This window comes from Lepeophtheirus salmonis, chromosome 14 (assembly GCF_016086655.4).
Source record: "Lepeophtheirus salmonis chromosome 14, UVic_Lsal_1.4, whole genome shotgun sequence".
Taxonomy (NCBI): domain Eukaryota; kingdom Metazoa; phylum Arthropoda; class Copepoda; order Siphonostomatoida; family Caligidae; genus Lepeophtheirus; species Lepeophtheirus salmonis.
In genome coordinates this window covers 23,962,720-23,979,101 of record NC_052144.2, presented here as the reverse complement: position 1 = coordinate 23,979,101, position 16,382 = coordinate 23,962,720, and the positions used below count along the sequence as shown (strand labels likewise).

Here is a 16,382-nt window from a genome sequence, read left to right as displayed (position 1 = left end):
AAGAGGACTCCCAACAGGTCCATTGCCGACATGGCCAGAAAGATGGAAACGTCGAGATCAACTGTTTCAAGGGCATTGAAAAGGGCTGGAGGAAAGCCCCCGAGGCGTACTGAACGCCTTCTGCTAACTGAACGTCAGCGAGAAGTCAAACTTGAGCGTACCAAGAAAATCTTGAATGATATCAAGAGCTCATCTGGACGCATCATCATTTTTTCAGATGAGAAAACTTTTACGGTCGATCCTGTTTACAACAGGCAAAATTACCGTGTTGTTAGCTTTGGAGATGTGCAAGATAAGCACCGCTATGTGGCAACAACAAAGCACCCTGCTTCGGTGATGATGTTGGGTCTCGTGGCCTCCAACGGGAAGGCCATGAAGCCGGTATGGCTCCACACTAGCTACAGATTAACAGCGGAGGATTATGTGAAGATTCTGGCGTCCAAGGTCCTCAGAGCCCAGATCTGAACCCACTAGACTTCTCTATCTAGGCGCACGTGGAGACCAAGGCCTGCAAAAAACGACACAAGAACATAAATGCCTGAAAGGCTGCTGTCAACAAGGCCTGGACCTCCATGGACGCTGATTACAACCAGCAAGACTGTGGCAGCTTCAGACGTCGCCTGACCAGTGTCATTGAGTCAAATGATTGACTACATTGATTAAATTTGATCACAAACTATTTTATTATTCTAAAAATGTATGAATAAATTGTTTCTCAAGTTATTCGAAATGTCATTATCGTCCGCGATATGTTCTGAACAAAAATCGGTAAATAATTCTGCACGGCACGGTATTCTAGATATGCTGTGCTTATTTTTAATTTTGATGTAGTGTTTTTGAGTATTCTTACACTGTTTATTGATTTGAAATTTAAACATTATTTAAAACAGTTTCATCTTGAAAAAAACAATGTGAAAGACAAGAAGTCATATTTATTTTGCTGTGAAGTAGACACTTCATTTTTTTATTATTTGGAAAATAAATTAATCAACATATTATATAAAAGTATTACTTTTTTTAATTCTACCCTCTGAGCAATACATTTCTACGCCTTGTTCCTAAAACATTGTCACAATAAACAAAACAACAGAAGTAATTAAGCTGGTGATATAGTTCAGGAGGTAGGGACCACATGTGTTTTTCTCCATGGGGATCTACACATAGTAGTCAATGGGATTTAGGTTCAGTGATGACAGAGGTTAAAATTATTTGTACTAAAATCTTCTTGACTCTAATTTGCTTTTAAAGTAGAATTCAGAATCCCTATCTTGAGTAAATTCTCAATTTCCGACCCCATAGGTGCTGTTGAGAGTTGCGTGTTGATTTATGTATATTAAGTTACGTTACATTTTATGAAAAGTCATTTCGAATATATTATCTTGTTCATAATTTAAATAAAGAAGTAACTCAATAGTTGAAGAAGTGAAGAATTATTCTAAGTGCAAGATCCTAATCACTGCAATTAATTATATATCAACATTCTGGGCCAAAATTCTTCTGTATTAAATCCTATATATTTTGTAATTTACCTAGACTTGCATTTTTTGTAAACGTAAAAACAGAAATTGACAATCTTTTCTTTACTTAAAGTATAACTTGATTCTTGGTAGTACTTTTTTTTGGTTCTAAAACGCATATAAAAAGAAAAAAGAACTGCACTTTATAATTATGTAAGTCATTAAATTGATTTTAGAATAAAAATAAAAAAGCTTTCGTCTATAAAAATCATTTCCTTAGAGAGTATCGGCTTAATGTACAAATATATATTTATCTTTCCACGAGTCTACATGGTATGTATATATATTTAAAAAACTAATAAATAAATTATTTATTTTACGATTGAAAAAAAAGTATCAGTATTCTAATTTTTACATTTTTCCATCAACTTACAAAAAATTTCAACTTTTTGTTTACTCTTAAAGTTTTCATTTTTTAAATCTCATTATATTTTGCTAAAAATAATTTATTTTGATGCTCAAACAAGATTTGATCATAAACTTTTATGTTAGTGTAATGTTTAAATCAAAATTCATGGTTTTTGTTTTTTTGCATTTATGTATGAAAGAAAATTCAAGAAAGAAGGTTTACATGTCGAAAAAATAATATATAATTTTAAAAATGCATGAATGTACTATTTGTATAAATGGAAAGATAAGTTTCTATAAGTAAACGAAGAAGAAAAAACATGTTAAGATTTTGTAATAATGTCTATAGTTATTATTTTTATATTTTCTTGGAAAAGTTTTTACATTAAAACTCTTTTTTTAGAGTAAGTTATCATTTTTCTGTGACGTTATCATTTTGGAAGTCGATCATCTTGGATGCATTTGAAATCAGTTTTTATAAAAATACACTTTTTCTCCTATAAGGCGATTTGAAAGGCCTTTTATTCATTTTTAGTCATGGAGGAAATTACATTTATTTTTGTTTTAAACAATCGTCCACTTAGTTTAATTACTATATCAACATTTATATTTTCAATATGGCGTCACTTTTTGTGAAGCTATGATTTTAGACAAAATGCCGAAGATATTTTGTAATTTTTATCGACATATGGCATGACTTTACCATATGATGAGATGACACCCAAAACCATAGCAAAGGCTGGAAACTTGGCTTGGTTGATTCTTTTTACTTCTCAATGGCCCCAGTAATCCACTTGTTCCTTTTCCTGGTGTAAGACGGATTCACGGTTCAAAGTTTCTTGTTGGAGAGTAACAGAGGCCTCCAATGCGTTAAGTAAATCAAGAACGAGGAATTAATATTATAATGTTAATATATCTAACCAATTAAAGGACCATAAAAAAAATTGAACTGTTCTAAATATGAAAAAGAGTCTATATAAATTAATTTTCTCGAAAGTGCACCGTTGTTTTGTTTATTTATTGTCGAATTTAATAGAAGGACGTTTTGTTGAAAATGGATTGATTACTAATATCATATATAAATAGCAATTTTTCAAGATGTTTGACTTTGCTATAGTGAATGAATTTTAAACTTTATATATATATATCATATGTAACTCCTCTGAATAAATGAAAATCATTAAAAAAACGAACTAATGAACCCATTGAAAATAAATTATTTGAAGTAAGAGTTAACTACTTAAATTGTTTCAACAAATATTTCAAGGTATCCAAAATTAAACAGTTAATGTATTTCAGTTTTCACTTTCAATGTTCATTTTAATATAAAAAGTTTGATTGTATAACAGATGAAAAATAAACGATTTTTCATTAATTGACCATTTTTTTTCTTAGAGAATCTTGCCAAAAATATTTTCTTGTATAATTAGTTTTAATATATGTATATATGTTATGTGCCCAACATAAATGTTTTTTATAACGAATAAGTAATATTTATAAATTTAATTTTAATTTCATTGCTAAAAAAACTGTATTAAAAAAATCTGTATAAATCAGATTCAACTAAGGCTAATTTAGGTAGAAAAAAATATATTTAACAAATAAATTTAATTAATTTATAGATAAAAATGATTCTTATTCTACAAAGTTAAAATAAAAATGAAAGATAACATTTGGAAAAATGCACTTTTTAATAATAACTTAGAATGGAAGTCAGTTTAATATATATATAAGCTTATATTTAAGTTTAACTTTCTTTTAGAAATATAGAATTATAAATTTATTATCATAATTAATATAAAGATAAAGTTTCTAATAGCAAAAAAAAAAAAAAAAAACGATGATAATAACAAAACAAAGTTTTGAACAAATTTTACGAGAAAAAGGTAAATATAACAAAATATTTTTCAGAAAATGTAAAAAAATAAAGGTACAATCGAAAAAGTAAAGTTTTTTTTAGTACTCAACCACTTAAGAACATAAGTATTTTTGATATCATCTGTTGATCACAAGAATGGGCTTTTTTGAAGTATCAGAATTGACTCAATAATCCCAATTCCACCGTTACCTAAGCATAATTATTTATAAACATAATATGACATATTTGAACTTATTTTGGAGACAAAATTAATATTACAAATCAATGAAATAGACAACTTCGTTCAGACAAATTAAAAAAAACAAAAAAAAAGTTGGAGAAAATTCATTAAAAGATTATACAAATTTGCAGGTTGTACAAGAAATTTACTTCAAAGTAATCATTTAGAAATAATCACATTTTTAGTGCCCATACTTTTGAATATTATAATAAGTCGTTCAAGGAATTAGATTAAACGGTTTGCTCTATGCCATTAAGTAACTTTTTCACAAAATATTTCTTTTTGGGATTTTTAATGAAATAATATTTTTTATTACAGAATTGAAATAGAGTTCATATTTTCTGAATCATGTTCGAGTCATCAGTATTCGTCCCAGGTCCATTAAAAAAGAAAGGAGTCCGGACTCGAGCACTGCTTTATAAACATTTCAATTACTACGTCAAGCGTATAAAACTGACTTAGGAACTGGAGACAGTTCAAGAGCAATTGATTTAATGTGGGCCGAACCCGTAAAATAATAGGAAATAGCTTTTTGTTAGTGTCAAAATTATATTTTTTAGCAGTAAGGCAGTTAAAAATTGAAACAGAGGCTCTGGGGCAAATTCCCTAATATGAGCCAACCAGAAATTAATTGACTTCTGACTGGTGTGATATTAGGTATGTGTCGAGCTAGTTTCTCTAAGATGTATTATCTTCATGTAAATATAAAGAATTTTGCGTGATGTACATATATATTAATCTAGAATCAAGTTAATTGTATAATGAGAGCTCTTTGGATCAATTCATTGTAGGTGATCGGAACATAATATGCACAGTCGAGTGCAAACTAAGAATATGCGAACCCTAAAGAAAGAAAGAAAATTAAATTAAGTAATTATTTAATTAAAAGTGACGATCATAAATTACGTGGACAAGTTATAAGGCAAAATGCCTACTAAAACGAATTGGAAATAGAAAACGAAGTATTAAAAGATCAAATAAAAAGAATGGAGGAAAATGTTGGAAAAAATGTCGAATATCAACAGGAAGATTCAGCAATGATATTGGTTAAAATGCTTATCGTAGAACAGAAACGAACCCGGGATGACGCCATCAGAAGGCACAAAGAATATCGTCAATTCATGGAAAAAATGATGAGTAGTCATTATGACCATGGTAAAAATCAAGAGATACAACGATCTTCAACTAGTAATAAGGAAGTCAAAGTTCACATAAATCAACCACCTCAATTAGATGATGGTATAGAATATCAAGATTTTATTAATTGGAAGTCATTATGGACTAATTATGTGATGTTAATGGGAATGAGTGACCAAGATTATATTAAAAAGAAAGGAGTGTTTAAATCATTTTGCAGTCCAGATATCATTTATAAAATAGAACATGCTATGTCTTTTGATATAGAAGACGACGGTAAGATAGTGAAATATATTATGGAAGAAATATGAGTTTACCTACGAAATTAGATAAATATCGCTTTAGAGGGAGTCAAATTAGTTTTAAGAAAACAATGGGACAATGACAATTTTGATTCATTTTATACGTCACTTTGTTGTCAAGCCAAATATGCAGGACTGAGAGAAATGACATTTGAAGATTTGATGTCTACACTAACTATACTTGGAGTCAAGTACGAAGAAACTAGAAAATTACTTTTATCAAAATCACCTATAATGTCTTCGTCAGAAGTGATATCAATTTGTCGTAGTGAAGAGAAAGGCAAAGTTCAAGAAGACGCTCTGTCGAGAAAATCATCGTATCCAATATCAAGTATCGAGAAGAAAAACTCAAAAAGAGAGGAAGTTCAAGTGAAGAAGTACTTATATTGTGGTTACAATTTCCATCAAAAAGGTGAAAAATGTTCAGCATATTGTGAGAGGTGCAATTATGGTCAGAGAAGAGGACATTATAGAAGGGTATGTAAATTCAAGGGAAATAACATTCTAACTAGTGTCATTAGAGTAAATGGTGTGGAGAAAATAAAAGAAGAGAGAATTATATTTCTCAATGTTAGTTGTGAGGAAAAATTTATTGGGGAAATCAAAGCAATCCCTGATACAGAAGCTTTTTTGGTGTCGAAGGGTCAAAATTGAGGAACATTGGGAAAATATTTATTACATTTACGCTAAATACAGTGAGAGTGAAAGATACAGTAATAGTATGTGAACGTGTTCCCGAGTTATACTTATCACGAAGAGTTTGTAGAGAACTTCAATTAATCCCAAAAAAAATTCCCCATCCAAATTCAAGTGGCATCATGAAGGAGATGTAATTAGCGATCTGTTGAAGATACTAAACGCGCATTGATGGACGAGTTTAAAGATGTTTTTTTATGATGGAGAAGAATTAAAACCCATGGGTGTAGAACCTATGAAAATTAATTTAAAAGATAACTACAACCATTATGCGATTAATACAGCAAGAACAATTCCATATGCGTATAAAGAAGAAGTCAAGACAGAAATTGATAACATGGAGAAAATGGGAATTATAAGTAAAGTTGGCGATAAGGCTGTAGAGTGGTGTCATCTTTTCGTGATTGTCCCAAAATCAAACGGGAAAGTACGATTGTTTAATGATCTGAAGAAATTGAATGATCAAGTAGCTATTGGTGAGTCTATTAAATTCCTATGGACAGGAAATCATAGAATGGCTATGGAAACGATAAAAGTAGCATTAATATCTCCACCTATATTGGCTCCGTTCAATCCAAAGTTGGAAACGAGAAGAAAAACTGATGCTTCAAAAGTTAATGGGTTGGGATTTGTATTAAAACAAAAGAATAATTGGAAATTGATACAATGTGGCTCTTGTTTTTTGTCGAACGCTAAAACTCGTTATGCTATGACTGAATTAGAATGTTTAGGTGTGTTATGGGCAATCAAGAAATCTCATGTGTTCTTCCCAGGATTACCAACGTTCGATGTTATTACAGATCACAAGCCGTTGGTTCCTATTCTTAATAATTATGCTAGAAAATGTTCGACTGATTAGATATAAAAGAAAGTTAGCTTTGCATCAGTTTAAGAGAGAATGGAAGAAAGGGAGGAACCATGAAATTACAGATGCGTGATCAAGAGCACCCGCATCATTACCAGAAGAAGATGATGAATTAGATCAAGAAATAGGTCACTTTAGAGTTAAAATTATCGGATTAGCAGTGATAAAGATATCCGAATTTGAATAACATGAGAGATTAGTGGGCCCTATGATTGAAGAAATTCGTAAAGAAGTTTGTCGAGACCGATAATATATTTTGAAATAGGTGCCATAAAAGACACAATTGAATCGTTTGGGAAAATATTACATGAATGGAGCATAGAGGAGGGTCTTGTTCTTTATAAGGATAGGCTGGTAATTCCAAGAAATAAGCGGTGTGATGTTCTTCAGAGGTTACATCGTGCACATCAAGGAATCGAGAGAACGAAGAGAAGAGCGAGGCAGACGGTATATTGGCCTGGAATCAATAAGGATATTGAAAAAATAGTACAATTATGTAAAAAATGTATTGAGAAGTTACCAAGCATTGGAGGAGAGACAATGATGAGAGATCTAATTCCGATGAGACCTTTCGAAAATACGTCAGCAGATCTGAAACATTATTTGGTCTATAGAGACAGATTATCTGGATACCCTTACGTGGAGGAATATAGAAGAGTCCCGACTTTAAGAGAAGCTATAGTAGTGCTGACGAAGATATTTTCAGAAACAGGTATTCCTGTCAAATTAAGGACTTATCAATAGGGGGTATTACGGGAGCCCAAAATTGAGCTATCACGCATTCTCAATTTTGGGCTCCCGTGATTCTCCCTACTGATCAAGAACCTCAATTCAATTTTAAAGCCTTTCAAGAATTCTTAACTAAGTGGGAAATAACATGGGGACCATCATCGTCTCATTATCTACAAAGTAATGACCACGCAGAGTCTATGGTGAAGCGATCAAAACGCTTCTTGATAAGGTTGGAGAAAGATTCAAGTCCGACGAGTTTATCCATGAAATCCTAGAACTCAGAAATACGCTGAGAGCGGACGGAAAGTCAGCTAATGATATTTTATATGGTCATCAAGTAAGATCATGCATACTTGTCCATTGGAAATGTTACGTTCCGAAGTCACAACACAGGGAAGAGGAATATAGAACTAATTTAAAAAGGATGCGTAGAAGAGAGAAGGAGAAGACTAGCTGTAATAAGAATAGAAGAGATTTACCGGAAATAAATTAGTGTTGGAGAGATTGTAATCGTTCAAAATTATAGTAATAAACGATGCATTATTGCATAAGGAAATAATCTAAAATATCAAGTCAAATTGGATTCAGGACAAAGGTTATGGAGAAATAGACGTTTCCTAAGAATTAAAAAGGGGGAAATGGAATGTGGGAGTGAAGATAAAAAAAAAGAGCTTGGAGTAAGAAGATCTGAGAGAATTCGAAAGAGTTTCAAATTGACTTCTGACTGGTGTGATATTAGATATGTATCGAGATAGTTTATCTAATATGTACGTACTGTCTTCATGTAAATATAAAGTTTTTTGTGTGATGTACATATGTATTATTCTAGAATCAAGTTAGTTGTATAATGAGAGCCCTTGGGGTCAATTCATTGTAGGTGATCGAAGCATAATACTGACCACAGATAGTGATTAACTTTTTAAAATAAAAATTTAATTTTATGAACAATTAATTATGATTGATAAATTTATGTATTGTTTTTCTTATCCGTAGTAAATAAAATGTTAAACATTAAAAAAAATTATTTGCATATTAAATCCCTTTATAAATAATAAGGAACTGGTATTGGAATCACCAATACAAGTGATATCGGAACAAGCTGAAAATTTGGTATCGGTACATCCCTAATATAAATATATATAATACATCCACAAAAATATGAGCAGAGATTTTATATATGTGACACACAAACACAATCCTAAACAAAATTAGATTTTTTTTTTACATTATAAATAATAAAGATGCCAGTAAACTTTTGAGTCGGTAAATTATGGCTTAAAATTAACTTTCTTTAAGATATTAAAAAATTTCGCTATAATAAGCGCCTCTATTTGACTTTAGAATTCTTTGTTTGCCTCCGATATTACTCTACAAGTAAAATATATCTTTTTTTAAAGTTGATACTGATGATTTAAGCAAACATTCAGTGCAGTTTATACCTCTTCTTAAGAATGAATTAGAATAATTTACATATAGAATTGGAAGATATTAACTCTTTCCCTCAAATTATATCATGATAACTTTCCACAGTTTTTTTATTACCCGTACACAAAAAGTCATAATTTGACCTTTTTTTAAAATCAAATGACAGATCAATGTACTTCATATATTCATAAATAATTTGAGCATGTTATAGTTTTGTATCTCATCAAGGGAATAAAAGCAAGATGTGAGCTATAAAATCCATCATTTTTTTCAAACTAGGATTAACAAAGATCTCGATTAAGTATATTTTAACTAAACTGCTTGAAAATGAGAAGGACAAAAAATTAATTATAATTGTATGATTCGATCCTTTAAAAGGTACTCCATCATACTAACTGTTTCTTTATTTGTATTGAATCGTTTTATTCGAAAATATGTCGATACATATGGGTCCATTGCTGGTGTATTTACTATGAGGAGTATCATCATATTTACTCTGGCAAAATTTTATAGTAGGGCATTGATGTATAAGGGTTTTTATTATATTTTTGTCATAGTTCATAATTCATAGTGTAAGTAGTAAGGATTTTTATGGATGTCAAATCTAAATATCTAAATTACAAAAAGGATGGGATTCAAAATATGGTATAATAAATACAAACATATATATATGGTGCTATGTACATTCAAAATATGCATAGATGGGTATACTGCACCTATAATATGTTGTTGAAACAAGTCTCCTTATAAAATACATGAATGTATACGAATTTGACTTAATAAAAAATTGCTTTTGTTGTTCTCTATTGATCAAAACTTTTTTATATTGGTTGTTGCTGTCCAGCATTACTTTTCATGGTGTTAACTAAATAAAACAAAAGAATTATTATATTTTGTTGTCAACCTGGGACTTTCCATCTTATTTTCATCCTATCAGTATTTTGAATGTTGATTGGTTGAATTTGTATTATCTCTTGTTGAACTGTAAATAATTTTCAAAAAATATTGACTAATATGGAAGATTTGCGTCCACGACGCAACATTTGAACATGAAGTAACTAAATTAAGTGCTTTACATTTTATTGCACTTCAAATCCTTCATTATAGAAGTTATTATTTCATACTTTTAGTAAGTGAGTAAATAGAAAAGAAGGGATATTAAAGTGGGTCCTGTGAGCAGATCCTTTCTAGTCAATTCCTAGTATCCAAGGGCAGCTGTATATGGCTTTTGTTGTCAAGGTCTCTTTACTACAAAAACAAACGTTTCCATTGAGGAACACCAATCCTGGATTATATTCTAATGAAGCTTTTACTTAGAATATTCGTCATTTTTTAGTTCTGAGTTTTTGGCAGATAGGGGAGGCACCTATCTCTCTTTCTTTCTTTTCTGCCCATGGCCCACAAACATAAAGCTTTTATAATCAAATTCTATTAAAAAAGAACATTATCCATGAAGTATTTTGATTGCCTCGTCTTAAACTTATAACGATATAGAGTGTTTTTAAACGGGGTTTTTATTTTAAATGAAAGATCCGACTTTTAACTATCAAATGAGATATTCGTACACCTTCTTCATTTAGTTTTCTTGGAGCTACTATCCTCTTAATAATCATAATTTTTTTATATTCAAACAAAATAATTCAAAATCTAAATGTAATAAAGACATTATAAAAATAATTTTACAATCTGTAAATATTTGGGTTGAAAATATGTATATTTATATAATTTATTCAATATTAAGGACTAAAAAATGCTTTAAATCTTAAAAATATGGAGAAATATCAAAAAATTTATGGAATTTGTCTAAAGAGACTAAGACCATATTAGGAAGGAAAATATTCTCCAATTTTCTTCAAATTCTCAAATAGTATTATCAAAAGCCTACTTCGAAAATCATCTTTTAATTAAAAGTGGAAGAAAAAATAAAATACTCTAGAAAAAGGAGATACCAACTAAAAATATAAATAAGATACTTACTTTTTTGACTTAAGTCTATACGAAAGTTAAGACATTTACAACTAGAAAGCTTTGTAACTATATATTTTATTATGGGTAATATTTAAACAAAAATATAGTTTTATTTTACTAATCTACCAGCATAAATAGCAATTAAAGCTGAGGGCCTTAAAATAAAAAAACACGACAAAGTTTATCATTGAAGTCTGACGATGAGTATTATTAACATTAAGATATTTATTACATTATTGACCTATAGTCTTATGGTCCTTAAATATCGTGTGGTCTATTGTCACTCTGCTCAAATATGTGAAGATTTATGTTCCCTTCATACATATCTCGTTCAAGGAGTCCACAAACCCACAAAAAGTTTCAAAATCATTATTGCAAATGTCAAATATTTCCAGTAGCATAATTTTTTATTAATAGACATACTATTATTAGCATAAAAATAGCTTCATTCAGCAAATCATAAAGGTATAATATTTTAATTTTTAATATATTTTTTGCAACTTTTGCAAGTTTTACCTTTAAATATCAATAACATATGTATATATAGATATTTAATGTTTTTTGAACATAGACAAAGTTTATAAATTAAACAAGTTACGAACAAATATTGACTTTTAAATTCAATGACATAAAAAGTGTTGATAAAAATTTAGATATACTATAAATTGAGATTATATTGGATAACAAATATTTTGCACTCCGTTTTCAATCTTGATAAAATATGATTTATATACAAATATAATTATATTTTTTCATTATTAATTAAACTTGGTTTCTGAATACTCTTCTGGTACAAATGTCACTCGTAATCCAGGATACTACTGTATATTAAAAATATTCAGAATCCTTCGATTCATGAGATTTAAAAAAAGTGTTGAAATATTTTCAAATTATTTAATAAGGTGAATAAATCAATCCATGAAATAAAGAACCAACATTATTTCAAAGTTTTTAAATAAAGAATTGAACTAACCTTAATTGAAAAAACAAAAACTTTTTATTACACATAAATATATATAAAAAACAATAAATTCATCAAATATGTTATGGGTTTCTCTTGCAGTGAATTGTTTATATTGTTTTTTTTTCCAAATAATTCCCTTAAAAAGTGCAATATGAAAACTTATTTCTTTGTGGTTATATATTTACCTACTGTTTGTTTCAAAATTATACTTATATAAACATAGATATGCCCAAAATGCTAGAGAGTATCATTTGGCTACTAACGCCAATGATTAAACTTACTTCTACGCTCCAAATATGGGAAAAGTAATAATTAATTTTCATTCGAAAAATATAAATTGGTAGATAAAACTTCATTGATAATAAATTTCAATTTTTTTAAGTCAAAAATTGTCGAATACTCTGTCTTTTAATTTACATATACTCCAATTTTAGAACAAAAATACTTGAATTAATTTAAAAAAATTTTTTTTTTTTTTTATATAGTAGTCCAAATATTTCTGAAATATTTTTTACAGTTTATTTCCTATGCCATTGTATTAAAAAAGTGTTGGTTTTTTATGTTAAAAAAAATCTTATAGCCTCAAAGCAGATCACTGCATGAACCTGCTTTTTGCCGTCAATTGCAACCTGAATACTACATAAAATATAATTCTATATAACAATAGTGTACTTAAATGTTAACATTGTTTTCACTTAATTACATTTAATTTAAAACGGGGAATCTGTTAATTTATTCATTTGAATTGTTTCTCCTTGATCAAGTGGTCCTTACTCTTCAACTAATGTTCAACTCTTTAATAAGTTATTTTGGATGAAATTATTGTAAGTTTTAGAGATTAGGGTTATTAGGAATGACAATATTCTAACAAATATTACCTAAACAATTAGTTTATGTTCTCATTTAAAGCCAAAATGTGCACCAGATAGAGAGTCATGTTAGTAACTAAGTGACTCAAAATTAATCATAGGCTCTTATTCACTATACACTTTGTGTTTATTTTTTTTTAAATTACAGTGTGCATCCGTTTTTTAACAAAGAAATATCAGCGCACCTGGAGGTGGGTCGTTGTTTGTTTTTTTGACAGCTAGCCAGAATTGTTTGCGTTAGTTTTAAAAAATGGCATTGAATAGCGAAGTGTTTATACAACAATCGTGGAAAAGCAAGGATGCCCTTCTTGCAACTTGTGCGTACGAAACAATATCAATAATTCAAAATACTGGACAGGTTCTTTGTCTGGCGAGTCAGGAAGGAACTTAAGATGATTTGACTCTGCTCAATACCACATTGCAAAGCAAAGTTGACCTGGTTGTCATAATTTGTTATGAATTTGGTGGATCCAGTGTTAGGCCTCCAAACTCAAAGGACCTTAACCGTATAGACTTCCTTGTGTAGAGCGTAGTTGCGTGACACACCAAGTTGTACAGTATGAATTCCAAAATCTGTCATAGGAGACTCTCATCAATACCTGCTCCATTTCCGAGGGCGAGTAGAGTCAGTTATTGAAGTCAAAGGCCATTATTTTGAATATTAGTAATAAAAAAGTGATTCAGCTTTCATTTGGCATTGCTTGTTTTTTTTAGATCAAAGATTAGTTAAGGAGAAAATACATTGAAAACTAAACGTGTGTGTTGTTAATTAGAGGTCGCACTCTGTTTAAATAAAGAAGATGAATTTTGTATTCCAAAGTTGTGTTATTTTTATGAATTAAAATGAATAGAACTATAAAAATCAATTTCCCTCATTTTCTTCTTTTTCGTAAAAAGCTATTCTTCACATATGTAGGAATAAAAAAATATTTCTCGCAAGAGAGGGAAAAAATATGTATAGTAATAGCTATTGGACACTATGTAAAATTCAATAATCATTTTCTGATTATGCCTAATGGATTATCTAATCAATAAAGAACATTTCTAACATGGTATTGAGCAATGAAGGCATCAAAATGCAAGAAAATCTATTAGGTTTTTTTTCTACGGTCATATCATTATAGTGTAATCATTTTCTATTGGTTATTGGAAAAATAAATAAAAATTGAAAAACAAAATTTATGTACATAAATATAAATTGACATAATTTAGCAGATGGGATATATATATGTCTGTATATCTCTCTAACTCTGAAGCTACTATTGGAAATCTTTATTTTATTGTGCATAAAATATATCAGTTTTTCAATTCTTCTGTCTAATAAATCAAGGATCAGAAGTGCCAAAAAACATCTGTTTTTAAGTGATATCGTTGACTTTTTGTAGTTCTTTTTGTTTAATTTTTTTCTTTCTGGATATTGGTTTAATGATGCAGAAAAAAAACTCTTTCTGTGACCCATGTTAAATGAAGCTTGTTATATCTCCTTCAAGTTCAAATAAAAATAAAGATATACATACTTACTTACGTTTAATTTGTTTTATGGACGAACGTAATACATATATGAAATGGTTAATAGTAGTAATAACTATAAATACTACATAAATACATATCTTTGGTCTGTATTTAGAAGGAAAATAATAAATAGAACATTTAAATAAGTGTCCTTCCATCATTTTTCTACATTATATTTTGAGTATGTATTGAATTGATTGTAGTCCATATTTTCAAACTAGAGTCATAAAGTTAAAGTACAAAATTTCTTCTCAGATTGCGAGCAAAGGGTTAATAAGTGATGCATGAGTCCTTTTTTTAGTCCTAAATTTAAATGATGGGACGATTAAATCAGGTGTTTTTTCTGGAATCAGGAAAATAATGTTTAATTTGCGATTCCAATTCTACAATCCAATTTATTACTACTAGTATTTAGCTATTTATTACTTTTCTAAGTTATGGAAAAAAAAAAAAAAAAAAAATAGCCCCGCCCAAAATATAAAAAAAAGAAGGAAATTTACTTTTTACAAGAAAATTTAATATTGGAAATTAAAAAAAAATTAAATTTTAGGCAAAAAATTTCATTTTTTGTGAGCAGCTGTGGACTTTACAAATTTTTCTCCAAGAAATATAACTTTTTGGAATAAGTGTGGATTTTAGAATTTTTTGAACCGAAAATTTTTATTTTTTGAAATAATCCTGGGTTTTTGAAATTTTGTTCCCAAGACTTTAATTTTTTGTGAATAGTTGTAAACTTTTGAAAAATCTTAAATAATAAATTGTATATTTGAAATCTTTTTTAAAAAAAAATGATATTTCAAATTTTTGGATTTTATTTTCAAACGTTTGACGTTTTTAGAACAGATATTTTTTTATAAGGTTTTTGTGTCCAATTCGGACGCTTCTTTAAAATGATAGCAGAACGCTAAGTTAAAAATTCATCTACCAAATTTTATTCAATACTGGGAAATTCAAAGATGACAAGAGGTTCATAGCACAACATCAAATATCAGCAAATTTTATTTATTACGACGCTCCGTACAAAGACTGTGAGAGAACTTTTAAATCTACCATTCATGCCTTTGTTAATTGTCAATATGTTTGGATTCTATAAGGGAGCCATATCATCAAATGTCTAATGACAAGACAACATATTGCTTGGAATATGAATTAGTAGGACTTCTAATAATATTAAGGCTTTGGATTTTGCTTAGTCATATGACAAAGCCTTTATTGCAAACAAATTATGCGCCTATCATCCACTGTAAGATTACTAACCATTTTCATAACTGCTGCAATGATATACTCTTCCTTCTTTTTGAGGACTCCAAATGTGTTGAGTTAAGGATAGTAATCTAGAGCGGATTTAAGACGATACTATCAAAGATATCAACAAAATATTTGAAAGGAATTGTTAAATCTGATGAAAATTTTGGAAAGTAATTGTTTTGGAATGTGAAATTTAGAGGTTTTTTTTATTTTTAAATAAATTACTATTTATGATTATTTTACTCGGGATACTTGAACTTTATTTGTTTTACCACATCTGATCGGGCTTTATTATTTGCATTTTTTTATTGATATGTATCAGCACGTAGTGAAAGGTTCTTTGAGAGGGGAATAACTTTAAACTAAATTGTTTATTTATTTTACTTATTTTTACTTAAAATTAACCTATATATTTTATATTATTATATTATATAAGTGTATATGATTTTTAATAATAAAAAAATAACCGAATGTTAAGCATTAAGAGATTTGAAATGACAAAAAGGGCACAAACATTATCTTTCTTTTCAGATATTTGGTTTTATAGTTTTTTTAACAAAATTAGTATATTTTTTATCAAATGTTCATTCATAAACAAATGCACAATATATAAAAATAGAAAAGGAACCGACTTATGAATATATTATTGTAAGATCTTCATATAAGATTTATTGTTTTATGTATATCCAGTAATAAAAAA

At 29.0% G+C, this 16,382-nt stretch overlaps 1 protein-coding gene across 4 annotated transcripts in view; it reads left to right on the top strand.

Annotated features, from left to right (window-relative positions):
• The window catches only part of LOC121129749 (zwei Ig domain protein zig-8), a 180,345-nt gene that overhangs the window by 123,530 nt on the left and 40,433 nt on the right, over positions 1–16,382 (top strand). The gene's annotated exons all lie outside the window — the stretch shown is intronic.